Genomic DNA, 16763 nt, shown 5'->3' with positions numbered 1-16763 from the left:
ACCAGGCAAAGCTCATGACTCCTAAGAAGAAGCCAGTCAACACACGAGGTCCCTAATGTCCAGGGCACTCTTCTGCTTGCTATTATCTAAAACCCTCTATAGGAAGAGATACACAAGCTGTTAAAGATTACTTAATGGCAAACTTCCAGGAAATATCCAAGAGATATACTATTAGCAATAATGTCTTTAAGCAGTACAAGGGAGTGCAATTTAAAAAATTTTAAACGTATTACTCAGTACAGTAGGACATTTTACAAGAAAGAGCTAAGTTTTTGTACAGTAAGAAAAGATCGGAACGTCTTAGGGGACAGATCCATGGATCAGTACTGTAGCAATAGAACAAACATTGAAAATTCTGGAGATAATCCAAAATCACTGTGTCAGAAGATGGTTCAAGGACCAGTATCAATTAGTATCAAAAGTTTTCACGGACTCTTAGCAAAAATGAGGACAGTGGAGATGATGTAACACAGGGGCGGGCACACACACACAATTATTATCCCAGTTCTAAGACACATGACATTGACTAAGACATCAATATAATAACAGCGTTTCAGGAAAGCACTATTATATTAAATACATACATGATTTTAAGATACAGCCTGATTTCAAAAATATTAAAATGTGAATTGAAAATTATGGTATATATTAGTGTAAAGCTTTCTTGGTACCTAAATTAAATCTTTACTTCTTTTCTGATATTAAATATCTTTTCTTTTACAACATAATGGTGACAGAAAATGATAGTCAGATTTTTTTTTAATGTCCTAAAAGGCTGGCAACCTGATGATGGGCTCTCAATTTCCCCCCACAATTTTACCAATCATAAATCTCAAAAAAAATGTGGGTCCCAATCACCTTCCATCTAGGACTACAAAAACACTTCTATTAGTTCAGTCCAGTCTACCTAAAAGTATCCCCAAATAAAGAATCTCTTGCTTAGCTCACCCTATTGGTGGCCAGCGATCCTCAAGGGAAAAAAAATTTTCTTTTTCTTGTGCTGAGCTGAAGTCTGCCTTCCTCCCCACACCCATCGTGACTCCCACGCATTGGCAAGTCCTATGCCCTGGAATAATGCATCCATCAGAATGGGATGGGTACAACAGAAAACAAAAACCAATAAAAAACCCCCATCTGTTTGAAGGCATTAGACAACTAGTAAGATAGCCAAGACTGCAGAGAAGCTGTGATGGTCAGTTTTATACAGCAACCTGCAAGGCTACAGTCCTAGTTATTCAATCAAACACTAATCTACGTGTTACTGTGAAGGTATTTGGTAGATGTGATTAAAGTCTTTAATCATTTTAGTTTAAGTAAGGAAGATTATCCTAGATAATGTGGGTGGGCCTGATCCAACCAATTGAAAGGCTTTAAGGGCAGAACTGAGGTTTCTCTGAGGAAGAAGAAATTTCTCTGGACTGCAGCTTCAACTCCTGCCCAAGAGTCCCAGCCTGCTGTTCCTGATGGCCTAGTCCAGTCTCCACAATGTATACACCAACTCCCTTCAATAAACAGCTTAATATATGTGTATATTTATATACAAATAGATAGATGACATAGATTATTTTGATGATATATAAATACTACACAGAACCATACTCCATAATTAAAACCGTCCTTTAAAGAAAACTTCAGGACCAAGTGGCCTGACTAGCAAATTCTCCCATGCCTTTAAGGAAGAAATTACATCAATCTTATACAAACGTTTCCAGAGAACAGAAAAAGAGGGCCTATATCCCAATTCATTTTCTGAGGCCAGCATAATACTGACCCAAAACTTGACAAGAACATTACCAAAAAGCATTACAGATGACTTTTTCTCATAAGCACAAAATCCTATACAAATTATTAAAAAATCAAACCCAGATACATGAGAAAGGATAATACATATGGCAGAGGTTGACTTAACATTCTAAAATCAATATAATTCACCATGTTGAAAGGCTAAAAAAGTTTTAGAATAATAACTAAAATAACATGAAACAGTACTGATAAACTAGACTTAAAAAAGGAAGGTTGAAACAATAAATATAGTCACAGAAAAAAAGATTAAAAATATAAACAACTATTCTCTCTTAATTGTAGGCTTATCATATGTGATTTTTAAAAATTGTTTTGAGTATGCCAAAGTCTCTAAAATGAATGTGTAATTACTTTTAAAATGAGAAAGGAAAATGTATCTGTAAAAACAGGGAACTCTTCAAGAAAATGTTGGAGTATTTTTAAAGCTTAGAACAGTTTAAAAGAAATTTTTTAAAGTTTCAGAAGAATATGATATATTACTAAAGAGATCTGGACATTTTTCCATCTAGATTAAAGAAGAAATATTAGGAATATAAGACAAATTAGGAATTTAGGTTAAAAACATGAAATAGTTTCTCAAGCAGATTACTCAATAGGATGACAGAATAATCTTGGTAGCTTTAAATCCAACACAAGGGCTTAATGTGGAGGCATGGTGTGCTTCTTAGGGTACTCAACAGCAAGCATGGTTCTAAGGAACAGGTAGAAGGTAGGACAGGTGGGTAGGCATAGGATAAAGGATGATGCTCGAATCCCAAGTCAGAGGGTGCTCAACAATAAGGACAATGGAATGGATTACCTGACATTTAATTCCCTAAACAGATTGTTATGAGCTAAAATTAAATTGTGTTTCCCTCAAAATTCGTATGTTGAAGTCCGTTACCCTAGATCCTCAGAATGTGACTGGAAATAGGGCCTTGAAGAGGTGATTAAGATTAAATGAAGTCATTAGGGTGGGCCCTAATACAATACAACTGGTGTCCTTTTAAGTAGAGGAGATGAAGACACATACAGGCACAGAGGGAAGACTGACCATGTGAAAACACAGGGAGGAGAAGGCAGCCACCTCCAAGCCAAGGAGAGGCCTCAGAGAAACCAACCCCGCCAACGCCTTGAACTTGGGCTTCCAGCCTCCAGAATAGTGGGAAAATAAATTTCTGTTGTTTAAGCCACACAGTTTGTGGTACTTTGTTAGGGCAGTCCTAGCAAACTAATACACAGATACAACTGCAAAAATTAAATTTTACCCTCACCCACAAAAAAAAGAGATTTAGGGCAAACACACTGAAGGCGTCTTACATGGTTTTAAGGTATGGACTGTGATCTTCATATAGAAGTGTAGATCATTAGCTGTTTTATTCTAAGGAAGGTGAACTTTCTTTAATAATCTTCTTAACCAAATCATGTCACAGATCTTTCTACTATACCCCAGTGCTTTCCAAAATGTTAGTAAGCCCCGCCCCCATGTTATAGTAAGAACAGAGATAAAGTTTAATTTACACCTATATTTACCATAAAAGCCTTAATATTTCAACGCTGGAAAGGACAATCTGAATCTAAAGAAAATATCTTCTTAAATTAAAATATTTAAAAAATACAGCTAACAGCCAGCATCTCCTGGGAACTCACAATAGTCAGGTGCAAATTAAAGCATTTTACATGAATTAACCCAATCCTAATAACCCTCTGAGGTGGGTACTATTACAACCTCTTTTTCAGAGACACAGAAATTGATGAATATCCAAGCTAGTTAATGAAGGCACTAAGACTTAAACCCAGTTAAAATTGGCTCCAAAGCCCACATTCTTAACCACTGCCCAATGAAGTATAATGAGGGCACTACTGAGCATAAATTGTAATGGCTTTGGAGTCAGTTTAAATTTGAACGCTGGCTCTGCCACTTACACGGTGTATGACTTTAGGCAAACTTAAGCTCTTTGTGTCTTAGATTCCTTGGCTATAAAATGGAGATAATTAGAGGCAATGGATGTAAAAACATTTAGCACAGTGTCTGGAACATAACAATGTCTACTAATTACTAAGTCCTTACTATTTCTAATTCTACTTTCATGAATATACAAGAACAATCCAACAATGTCGACTTTGGGATGGACTTCCCTGGTGGCGCAGTGGTTAAGAATCCGCCTGCCAATGCAGGGGACATGGGTTTGAGCCCTGGTCTGGGAAGATCCCACATGCTGCAGAGCAACTAAGCCCATGTGCCACAACTACTGAAGCCCGCGCGCCTAGAGCCTGTGCTCCGCAACGAAGAGAAGCCCATGCACTGCAACGAAGAGTAGCCCCTGCTCGCCGCAACTAGAGAAAGCCTGGGCGCAGCAACAAAGACCCAATGCCACCAAAAATAAATAAATAAATAAATTTATTTTTTAAAAAAAATAACCAATGTCTACTTTGGGGACTCTAAGCAAAAATAGCGAAGGGTTCTCTTCTTTCATCCATATTCCTTTCCTTCCTATGATTCCAGAAATGCATATACTATTCCAATAATCTCATTTCTCATAAGAAGTATATTGAATCAGATTAGCAGTTAGATCAGTCTTATATTCTGTCTCCCACAGAGATACCTAATAACTTGGGTAAGGACAACAGTACAGTTATGCGACAACTTCAGAAGATTCTGGACATTGCTCAAACATCTAACATTTAATAACATTTAATAAAAATTCACCAATGTACTTACTTTAACCTTTACCGAATTAAAAGAAAAATACCGAGTTCATAACATTTCTTGGGATTACAAGATAACTATTTGCTCTTATTTGTTCTATTACTACTTATTCCAAGCTTCAGAGTTCCTTATTTTAGTGTTCCCAATCTTCCTGATTTATGTGGTTAGAACATACTCTCCTTCAATCTCCATTTTTCCAAATACTGCTCCTGTACTCATGTGAAAGTCTCTCAGTTTTCTTTATAACTGAACTTCTCTAAACCTCTTCCATTTTTGAAGCATTTTTCTTGAGATGATTTAGTGGAAAGAACACTGGGCTAGGAGCCAGGAGTCCTCACTCTGCATCTCATCTCTCAGATTCCTCATCTTAAAAGGCAAGAAGATTGCAATAGATAAATTTGTAATAGATTCCCTTATAGCTCTAAGCCTCACATTTCCATGACTCTGGGTCTTCCAACTAGAAATCATTCAGTATGCCAACAATTTCCCTAAACATTTTACTCCAGTTAGCCAAGGAGGAGTAGGCATGTTCAGATTCAGGGGCAGAGGAAGACACAATAATCGGAAAGCCCAGGGCTATAGAAGGAAAGACATGGTATTTTGTGAATCAACAGAAAAAGATTAGTAGGAAAAATGAGATGCCAAGAAGAAGCCAAAGACAGAAAAAAAAGTCAGAAACACACAGTCTAACTCTAATCTCATCCCTACATATCTATTTGAAGAAGAACTAAGAAACAAAAAGCTTTGGGAGCAGAGGTTATCCAGCCCTCATATCTACCTCAAGGGAGCAAGGCAACTCTGTGACATCTTTGCAATGTTGTTGCTAAAATGGCCTACTACAGTGCTTTGTACAAAACAGGCATTACTGGGGTATCTGATGACTGAATTAATGTTCAGATGACCTGAAAGCCTTCATAAATGCTACTGGTACTGCTACATACCAGGAAATCTGAGAGCTCAAGGCAATGGGAAATACAAGGCACTGGCTGTCCTGGTTCTAAGGGGAAGGAGACTAAATTAGTTCGGAGGGGGGAAGATTTGGCCTAATGGCATAACTTATGAGCTGATGCTACTGGAAGCAGCTCCCAGAAGGTAAAAGGACAGATTAACAGGCATGAACCATCTCTAAGGCAATATTATAATATGTATGAAAGTATTTCCTACCCTGGTGTCAGAGTCCAAGAAAGCACTATCATTTCTAAAGTTTCCTTCCAAAGAGTCAGATCTTCTTGGCTTATGATTGGTTAGGGGGCAGGGGAGAGTAAATCAATAAAGGGATAAGGAAGTTGGGCAGTTCTAAAAATTCTCAGGCCAGCCCTATTTTGGTGTTTCTCAAAGTGTGGTCCCTGGATCACCAATAACAGACCAAGGGAGGGGGTGCTTGCTTAAAATGCAGACTCGGAAACCCATCACTGATCTCTAGAATCAAATTTCTGGGAGAGGTACAAATCAAAACCAGGTAAGATATCACCTCACACCTGTCAGAACAGCTATCATCAAAAAGAACACAAATAAAACATGTTGGCAAGGATATGGAGAAAAAGGAACCCTCGTACACTGTTGGCGGGAATGTAAATTGATGCAGCCACTGTGGAAAACAGTATGGAGGTTTCTCAAAAAACTAAAACAGAACTACCACATGACCCGGCAATTCCACTCCTGGCTATACAGCTGAAAAAAACAAAATCACTAATTGGAAAAGACACATGTACCCTAATTTTCACAGCAGCATTATTTACAATTACCAAGATATGGAAGCAACCTAACTGTCCATCAACAGATGAATGGATAAAGAAGATATAGAATACACACACACACACACACACACAATGGACTACTACTCAACCATAAAGTAAGAATGAAATTTTGCCATTTGCAGCAACATGGATGGACTTGGGAGGGCATTATGCTAAGTGAAAAGTCAGAGAAAGAGGAGTACTGTATGATATCACTTACATGTGTTATCTAAAAAAAAATACAACACACCAGTGAATATAACAAAAAAGAAGCAGACTCACAGATACAGAGAAAAAACAAGTGGTTACCGGGTGGGGGTGGAATAATATAGGGCTGGGGGAGTGAGAGATACAAACTATTGGGTGTAAGGCTCAGGGATGTACTGTACAACACGGGGAGTAGAGCCAATATTTGGTAATAACTGTAAATGGAAAGTAACCTTTAAAAATTGTATAAACAATTTTAAACATTATAAAAAAAATTTCTGGGAGGGGTGTTGGTACTTTTAAGGAGCAAACTTATGTTTGAGAACTACTGTCCCAGAATTTGGGTCGGGGGGTGGGGAAGAGGAGTTAAGGGTGGAGTTCTTCAACCGGATTCTTCAAATTCAACTGCTATAACTACAACACTGTTTGGGGGACCATTAAAAAAAGAACCGTAATTTCTCAGGTAACAGCTGCAGCTAGTTGTTTAACAGCTAACAGGGGCACAATTAAAAGGCCTGGAAAATGCACTTTCATAAGCTGGTTAAACAGTTCCTCACAGTCTGTTTATCCTGTTAATTTGTTCAATGGTTTCTCGTTTAAAAATAAATCAGATCAATCCAGGAATTTTCAGAAAGAATCACAAACTCCAAAATAGAAGAGGTTTTTTTTGTTGTTGTTGTTAGTGCAGAACTAGGCTTTTAAACCTGAAAACACTGAACGCTATAAAAAGTAAGGTTTTATTTAAAAGAAAATTACCAGTTCAGGCTCCCCAAGCTCTTTTGAACTCAGAGGCACTGAAGAAAGCTAGTAATTTGTGGGTGGCAGAGAAGGAAAACTGAAGCAGGGTTGCAAAGAGCGAGAAATCTGACCAACTACCTAATTTTTAATGAATTCAATTAACTGCCAGAAAAAACACGTCTGCAAATGTTTTATCAATAAACACTCCGGGGCTCTCATCATTTCTCTTCTGTTGGGATTAAAAACACCAAAGGCCTGCAGGAAAGTCAAGTTATACTTTAGTTGTCCTCACGACTTTGTTGACGATTTCCACACAAGGCGACCCCCCTTCTTCCCCGGATTACCAAGCTTTTTACCTTCAGCACGGAAACTGGCGCCTGGAATCCATTTGCCAACGTTGTGCCTCGAGATGACTGTAGCCCCGCGGGCTTTCAAACTGGGGGTCCGACGCGGCGGGCTGCCGCCCGAGCGGCGTCCTGAGGAGTCGGCCCCCTACCCCCGATACAAAGGCACCTTCCGCGGCCAGGCCCGCTGCCGCACTCGGCCCGCCGGGTCTTCGAGGCGAACGGTCTCGTACCGCCACTTACCTGAAGCTCCCCGCCGCGCTCTCGCACTCGGGGGCCGAATCCACCCGGGAGGCGCGCGCACACGGCGCCACGAGCAGCCGCCCCTGGGACTGCCCGGGCCGCAGCGGCGCGCGCCCCCCAGCCCCCGCCCGGTCCGCGCGGCCACGCAGCTGAGTCACCCGGCGCTTCACGTTAAGAGTCCCCGACTCGGCGCGCGGGGCACGCCGGGAAGGCCGGGCTCCGGCCAGCCCCCTGGGCAGCGCGCCGCAGGGTGTTCCTTTTCCTTCCAGACACGCCCCACTGTCCCATGGAGGACGCTCTCACCGCTGCACAGCCACGGTAGATCGATTTCTGAGCTGCGGATACCCTCTTTCAATTATTAAAAGTCTGAAACGGAAAAGTTAGTAGTTATCTGAATTGTGAAACAAGCTCGCGCAGCCCCAGGACAGCCAATGCTTTTAGAATTGTGGAGCCCGGATCTTTACATACGTTTGGGGGGAGGAGGTAGTGAGAATAATGGAGTTCCTTAAACACCTTTTGCTTGGAAATCCCTCTCCTGGATATGCATTCTGACCTAGAGGAGGGGGGAAAACTCCACGTTTTTCTCAAACCTTGAGTTTAAGGAAACTTACATAGTATAGCAAACAAAGCTGAATTACACATTTTTAATCAACCTGAAGCAAATTACTGGATAATTGGTTGTGTTACTAGTAAAATATTTCAACATTGAAAAAATTATCTATGTATAGCCATGACCTATAAAGCGTAAAAGGAAAGAAATAGCATCAGTTCTTTCTGTCATGATTTCTACTGGTTTTTGTACTTTTAAAAGTTATACTAGTTAAATAAAAAGTTATACTAGTTAAATAAAAAGTTATACTGATTATGCAAACTATTTTGTTTTAAAATTGTTGAAAACCATTCAAGTTAATAATAGCACGATTTCTTAAATTTTGAGTCAACTTCTTTTTTATTACTTAAGAGTCTAAAAACTAATTTGGGGCTAATGATTATGATTAGGTTTGAAATGGAAGGAATATAAGAAAATATCTCATTCCAGTAGGTTGCAAATTGTTGCCAGATACTTGTATAGTAAAATTGCCTCATTGAGGGCAACAACTTTAAAAAACTGAAGCTATAAATTTGTTCATTGTAATTTTATCTTAGAGATGTAGAGGGTCAGTCCCCATTTCTATTCTTTTACTTCACTTACAGTGACTGTAAAACATCCAGTACTGAGTTTGAATCAGGATGGGCTAGGCGCTGCACTAGTCACCTGTAGGTCACTAGTAGGTCAGGTGACTCTACAGGGCAGCTCACCTTCACGTGGTGACACAGCGTTCTTAGTTGCTTCCATCCCTGGCTCTGCAACACGAGGTTTCACATCAGGGATACCAGAAGAGCTAGACTGGAGAATCCTGCAAGGGCTTTTCTTTGCCTCCTCCGGATGTGGACCTTTCACTTCTGCTGACATTTCATTGGCCTGAACTAGTCACCCGGCCAAACCTGACTTGACTCTAAGAAGGCTAGGAGGTATAACTTCCTGTGTGCTGAGGGAAAATGAGCAAGAAGAAAGATTTGATGAACACAGCATTGTCTCTGTCACAGTGTTCAGTAGTAAAACTAAATATAAACCAATTTGCATGTGTTATAGGATCCAAACTTTACAACCAAAGTAATATAGAGAATTATTCAAACTAATGCCTTTATTTTCATTTCTATAAAGTACAACGTTACGTCCTCTGAGTCAAAAGGAAGAAAAAACTTTTCTGATATTCATGCAAGACAGTTCTTGAAACAAATTCTTCCTTTCTGGAAGGGTTTCTCTCTGCAGATTTGTAATATATAAAAATCTGGTCCCAACGTTGGAGAATTAGTCTAACTACTGTGTCTTTTAATCAGTTTAACCATTTAAGACTAAATGGTTCTCTTCTTGTCTCTAATCTAATATAATGAATAGCATATCAGTCCTGGTACTTTTTTGGGGTAGACATCAAGGAGATGGAGTATGAAAAATGTAGAGTCACAGAAAGTAGACGTATATGCTGATTTTTACCATTTTATTTCTAATTTAACGCATCTCCAAAATCTGAATCTCTCAGATGTATCTGGAGCTGAAACCTTTCTTTATTTTTATTTTTAAAATATTTATATATTTTGTCTGCGCCAGGTCTTAGCTGTGGCACGTGGGATGATGATCATATGTGTTGTAGCATGCAAACTCTTAGTTGCAGCATGCATGCAGGATCTAATTCCCCAACCAGGGATCAAACTTGGGCCCCCTGCATTGGGAGTGTGGAGTCATACCCACCAGACCACCAGGGAAGTCCCTGGAGCTGAAACCTCTCTACTGTCAAATTGGGAGGCCTGAAATTTTCAATTGTCATAATGGCCAATTCAGTTTATTTGATTAACTGTGTTATTTAAGTTCCTTAAATATAACATCTACTACCAGTAAATATTACAAAGCACTTTTTCCAATATTTCATGTGACTTAAATTTCTCAACAGCCCTGTGTGAAAGGAAAATCAAAATGAAGTTGGTATTGCTAAGAGAGCTCTCTAAAATGGAGTCAGGAGGCCATTAAGGAAGTGTGACTTATGCATGCCCAGTCTGGATGGAATCTGACCTTTTGACCCGATGACGTAATCCAGAGCATCTGACAGAAACTCCTGACAGTCTGTCTACTTATTGGAGCCTTACCTTAAAAAAACTCATGATTCCTTAAAGACAAATATTGTATGACTCGAGTCAGAGTCAATCACAATTCTTGCAAGGCAACTTTTAACAACCTGGTGGCTTTTTGTCTTTATAAACCCCTGATTCTTTTTCTTCCCAGGAACACTCCTTTAGGGTTACCCAAATCTGTGTCTCCCCAGCTGTAATTCTTAAGACCCCAAATACACTTTTCTTATCTGCAGCCTCCTGCATTATTTTTTGGTTGACACCTGGGAGATAGATTTTACTACTCAGATTCACAAATGAGGAAAACAAGACATAAACAAGTAAAGTAACGAAGGTCACTAAACTACTAAGTGGTGCTGGTGGGCTGAGAACTCAGGCCATCTGACCCCAAAGTTCTTGCTCGGCATCTCCACCTAACTGCTTCCAGGTGAACTGAGCACTTCCAGGTGGCATGTTAAATGTCATCAGCTGTTAACACAAACCAACTAATTTAAGTTTGACTTATCTTAGAATGAAAATATTTTAAAAGTAATAGCTTTTATCAATTATCATATAAAAACTAATTATCCTTTCTGCATACTACTTCATATGTAGTAAATATAAAAACAACCCCCAAATCCCAAGATTTTTGAACTCTCAAAATAATTACATTTGTTGGGGTATTTTTTGTTTTTTTTTTTTTGATACGCGGGCCTCTCACTGTCGTGGCCTCTCCCGTTGCGGAGCACAGGCTTCGGACGCGCAGGCTCAGTGGCCATGGGTCACTGGGCCTAGCTACTCCGCGGCATGTGGGATCTTCCTGGACCGGGGCACGAGCACGTGTCCCCTGCATTGGCAGGCGGACTCTCAACCACTGCGCCACCAGGGAAGCCCCTCAAAATAATTACATTTGCAAAAACAATTTTTTAAATGCTTTTAGGTTGTATAATCTCTAGATGACTGCAGACATATCAAATGAGACTTTTTGAAAATAATCACTTTTGTTTGGAAATCCAAAATTGTGCTCAAATATAGATGAAATATAAATACAGATGTAAATTATTTAATTTTTGACTTTTTAGAGGGGGGCCAGAACCCTATATATTGACCCAAAGTAGATTCACAAGAATCTTTTTCACTTCACTTTCATCAGTTCACCTACATTAACAATCTCTTCATGAAAGTCACAAAGCTTTATGACCAGCAGGAAACAGACTGGACCTTGAGTACATAATCAACCAGAGAAGCAAGAATTTTAAGCTTCTAGTGGCTGGAATGTTCTACTAAATCTTTATTAATGTGCATCTGCTTTATATAAAACTTCACTATGCCTTTTAGTCTCATGTATAGGGATTGTTTCATCTGCAAATTCAACAAACATATAGCCACAGTCCAAAGGTGTAGGACCCCAAGAGAGTTACATAGATGATGATTGCAGGATCTCTCCTCTAAGGGAACTTAAAAAAGTTAAGTTTGGTTATTTGGGTAACCAAATAGGAGACAAGGGGAAGTGAATCTACATCAAAATATTCAACTATTAAGTAAAAAAGAAATGATAGAATATCCCACTTTTGCAAACCCCTGTGAATTAATAGATATAGGCATTGTGCATCAACAGCTCCTAAGATCATAAAAAGAGAGAAAACTAGACATTATGTGCCTCCTGAGGGAAGACCACACCACCACCTAAAATGCTGCTACAGAGATCGAACCTAAATCAGGTCTAGACTTGAGATCCAGTATCAATTCGTATCAAACAGAGAACAGAGGGACATGTTGAACTGCACCGTGATCACGCAATCTGCAAAGTCCTGACTGCGGGAGACTCTACAGGTCAAAAGTCCTCTTTTCTTCAGGAGAAAAATTGTAAAGTTAAAAATAAAAGACAAAAGATAATCTCAAGTTTTTAAAAAGTGTATATATGTGTGTAGGGAGGAAACTATTCTGTCTATGGGAGAACATTTGGGTAGTAAAACCATGTAAGAGAAAGGAAGTGAAATGTTTACTGTAAAGGTTAGGATAATGGTTATTTATTCGCTGCCGTTGTTGGTGGTGAAACAGTTGTGACTGGGAAGTGACTACAGAAGGGGCTTCCAAGGGTAGGTAGGGAAGTTGTTTCTGACCTGGTGGTAGTTACAAGGGTGTTTGCCTTAGAATAAGTGATTAAGGCAAACATTTTCTTTGTGTTGTTTCCTCTGTCTGTGGGGTTTTTTGTGCTAAAAAAATTTTTTAAAGAAAGAGTTTGGAGGTAGAGGCCAGTCCTACCCAAGAGCTGAAATATATTTTCTTCACACTGAGCTATTTGCAAATGTATCCATTTGGTTTCCTGGGAAAATATCAAATATTAAGCTTAAATTACTTTAAAAAGAAAAATAAATGCTTTAAAAAACTTTTGAAAGACATTCCACATTGTAATATAATTGGGGAATTTTATTTAGATATTGTCCTTTTTTTTAGAAGGTAATGGACATGTCAGTAGTAGAGTGTATTTTGAGTGTTAGAGAAAAGGGATAAAATGGAATGATGAAAGGTAAGGATACTAAAACAATTTCTTGAAGCTTAATGGTTAAATTCCAATAACTGTCAGGAGAGTAATCTATTAACATTTCCAATTGAGATTTTGTTGGGGGGCATGAACTCCCTCCCGTTCCCACCCACATGCCAAGACAATTCATCTCAGAATTCTTTGACTTTCTAAAAAACCTTTTTATTATTTATTTATTTTTGGCTGTGTTGGGTCTTCGTTGCTGCGTGCCAACTTTCTCTAGTTGTGGAGAGCGGGGACTACTCTTGGTTGCAGTGCGCGGGCTCCTCATTGCAGTGGCTTCTCTTGTTGCGGAGCATGAGCTCTAGGTGAGTGGGCTTCAGTAGTTGTGGCACACGGGCTTTAGAGCGCAGGCTCAGTAGTTGTGGCCCATGGGCTTAGTTGCTCCACGGCGCATGTGGGATCTTCCCGGACCAGGGCTCAAACCCGTGTCCCCTGCATTGGCAGGCGGATTCTTAACCACTGTGCCACCAGGGAAGTCCCTCTATGACTTTTTAAAAGTACATAGAATAGAATGCTCAACTTGAGATTCAAGAATCAAATAAACCTCTGTAAATAGAAGTCCTGTGGGGTTCAGAATGGGGAGTCAGAAAATGTACATGTTAGCCCGGGCTTCAGCAGAGGCTGTGTGTAAACTGATGACATGTTCATCTCTCATTACTCTTGTTATCAGTTTACAAACAGACTCTGACCTTCCTATCTGGTGCACCAGCTCTGACCACTCACAGTGCCCCTGTTTACGAACACACAAGTCTCATTCTTTTTTTAAAAAATTTATTTATTTGGCTGTGTCAGGTCTTAGTTGTGACATGTGGGATCTTTCGTTGTGGCACGTGGCCTCTTCGTTGCAGTGTGTGGGCTTCAGAGGGCTCAGTAGTTGAGGCCCGCGGGCTTAGTTGCCCCGCAGCATATGGGATTTTAGTTCCCCTACCAGGGATCAAACCCACGTCCCCTTCATTGGAAGGTGGATTCTTAACCACTGGACCACCAGGTAAGTCCCCACAAGTCTCATTCTTGAACCCAATACTAAGAATGCTGGGAAGTTTTGTTGTTTTTTTTTAACCCTTACATGTGTTTTAAATAAATTGCATTTGAGGGGCTTTCCTGGTGGTGCAGTGGTTAATACTCTGCAATCCTAATGCAGGGGGCCTGGGTTGGATCCCTGGTAGGGGAACTAGATCCCACATGCATGCTGCAACTAAGAGTTTTTGCATTCCGCAACTAAGAAGCCCACTGCCACAACTAAAACACCCAGCACAACCAAATAAATAAATAAATAAATATTTTTTAAAAACCACAACAACTGCATTTGAAAAAGCAAACACAAAGACAAGCCCCCAAATATACATTCCTCAAACTAGGATTTGAACCAGTGACATTTAGGCTCACAGAACAGGTTCCAGTCACCCACTGAGCCAACACATAAAACCTCTAGGTTCTTTTACTTTGCTCAAATCACACTTCCTCCTTTTGCCAAACTTTCAATAACTGAAAAAAAGACAAAATCTGTTTACCAAAGCATGTGTCCTGGCCCCTTACCTTTGCTCTCTGAGAAATTTTGTAATGAAAAACAAACAGATAAACAATAAGATAAATAATGGGAACTAGGCAAACTCAGAAAGGTTTCTTCTGCTTGTTGACAAGGAGCCCAAACAAACTGTTCTCCTTGCTTATTTGGAGTTGTGACGCCTATCTGGAAATAAGTCAATGTTTGTGAATGTACAAGGTACATGAAAAGGAAATATAGAAACATGAAGTGGCATCAGATTCATAAGGCAGTATGACGTGGTGAAAAACAAAAAACAAAACATTGGAAAAAGAGCCAGATGATATTTGATATCCAAGGGGGATCCTGGAATCAATCCTCCATGGATACTGAAAGACGGCTGTATAGTTAGCATTGATTATTTTTCAGTAAATATCTCATAACATCCTGTAGAATTGTTTGGTAATAATTGTATTAAAATAGAAAATTATTCGGGGAAAATAAAGTCCAACATTCTCAATTGTTTATTTTATTTTATTTATTTACTTTTTGCGGTACGCGGGCCTCTCACTGTTACAGCCTCTCCCGTTGCGGAGCACAGGCTCCAGACGCGCAGGCTCAGTGGCAAGTGGGATCCTCCCGCACCGAGGCACGAACCCGTGTCCCCTGCATCGGCAGATGGACTCTCAACCACTGCGCCACCAGGGAAGCCCTTGATTGTTTATTTTAAAAGACCATGGTTAGGGACTTCCCTGGTGGCACAATGGCTGGGAGTCCACCTGCCAATTCAGGGGACACAGGTTCGAGCCCTGATCTGGGAAGATCCCACATGCTGTGGAGCAACTAAGCCCGTGCGCCACAACTACTGAGTCTGCACTCTAGAGCCCGCGAGCCACAACTACTGAGACCACGTACCACAACTAATGAACCCCATCCGCCTAGAGCCCGTGCTCCACAACAAGCCACTGCAATGAAAAGCCCGAGTGCTGCAACGAAGACCCAGCGCAAACAAAAATAAATAAATAAAACAAATAAATTTATTTTAAAAGATGTCAATTTCTTAAAAAAAAAAAAGAAGACCACAGTTAGGGACTTCCCTGGTGGTGCAGTGGTTAAGAATCCGCCTGCCAACGCAGGGGACACTGGTTGGAGCCCTGGTCCAGGAAGATCCCACATGCTGTGGAGCAACTAAGCCTGTGTGCCACAACAACTGAGCCTGCATTCTACAGCCCTCGAGCCACAACTACTGAGCCTGCGTGCCACAACTACTGAACCCTTCGCATCTAGAACCCATGCTCTGCAACAAGAGAAGCCACCGCAATGAGAAGCCCATGCACCACAACGAAGAGTAGCCTTCACTCGCTGCAACTAGAGAAAGCCCGCGCACAGCAACAAAGACCCAACACAGCCAAAATTTAAAAATTAATTAATTAATTTTTAAAAAGACCATGGTTAGATATTTTATTCTCAGTTATTTAGCAATGTCATGTGAACACCCAGTACAAAATGACAGTTTCACAATGTGCTGATGGGTAAGGCTGTCGCTAGCTCTTTCAGGAAAGACTCTCATCCCGAAACTACATCTTGATTGTCAACTTTGCCCATTTAGTAATTTAATAATTTTATCCAGGGCTGATCTGGCTCTGATGCATTTGCTGTAGAGGATATCCTTTTCCCATTGGAAAGTTTACTTGAGAAATCAAATTAAGGTTAGAAGATTGCCTGATGAGTATAATTTAAATGTCAGGCAGCCTAAGGTACTAAAAATGCTCAGGCACACACTACCCTTCATCCCACAACTCCTTCTCCCCTAATCTGGCCCAAATTACAATAACCAAAATTTGTAATAGCATTCTACACTGGAAAATGTGGTACATTTGAAAAATGATGAATCAGAATTTTACTTGATTTCCCGTACGTTGGTTTTTCTAGCTGAGAGCTGCTTATTGTCTTTCTCTAAAAGCCATTTCTTTTCGATTCTTGCTTCTTCCTCTAAAGCTGCAATACCGCTTTATTGCATTTACTGTCCATTACAGTAGCCACTGGCCAAATGTAGCTACTGAGCACCGGAAATGTGGTTAGTCTGAATTGAGATGTGCTGCAAGTGTAAAATACATACCAGATTTTGAAGACTTACATTAATGAGAATATAAAATATTTCATTAATAATTATATTGACTACCTGTTGAAATGATAACATTGGGATTTATTTAGGGATACATTTGGTTAAATAAAATATATTATTAAAATTAATTTTACCTGTTCCTTTTCACTTTTTTAATGTAGCCACTAGAAAACTTAACATTACATATGTGGTTCAAAAATTTTC

The 16763-nt window shown here is 39.9% G+C and overlaps 1 protein-coding gene across 4 annotated transcripts in view; it reads right to left on the bottom strand.

Moving 5' to 3' along the window:
- The window catches only part of KCTD20 (potassium channel tetramerization domain containing 20), a 35105-nt gene extending 27217 nt beyond the window's left edge, over positions 1-7888 (bottom strand). For 2 of the 4 annotated variants that reach the window (XM_067006097.1, XM_059076409.2), the window contains exon 1: positions 7761-7865. The gene's annotated coding sequence lies outside the window, so the exon portion shown is untranslated. Of the gene's footprint in view, positions 1-7529 lie in introns of all 4 variants that reach the window. The other 2 variants (XM_067006096.1, XM_067006098.1) reach the window with 2 other exon arrangements.
- Between the last annotated feature and the right edge of the window lie 8875 nt (positions 7889-16763).

This window comes from Kogia breviceps, chromosome 10 (genome assembly GCF_026419965.1).
Source record: "Kogia breviceps isolate mKogBre1 chromosome 10, mKogBre1 haplotype 1, whole genome shotgun sequence".
NCBI classification, from domain to species: Eukaryota; Metazoa; Chordata; class Mammalia; order Artiodactyla; family Physeteridae; genus Kogia; species Kogia breviceps.
Note: the sequence above shows the minus strand (reverse complement) of the source record. Positions and strands in the feature narration are given on the sequence as shown.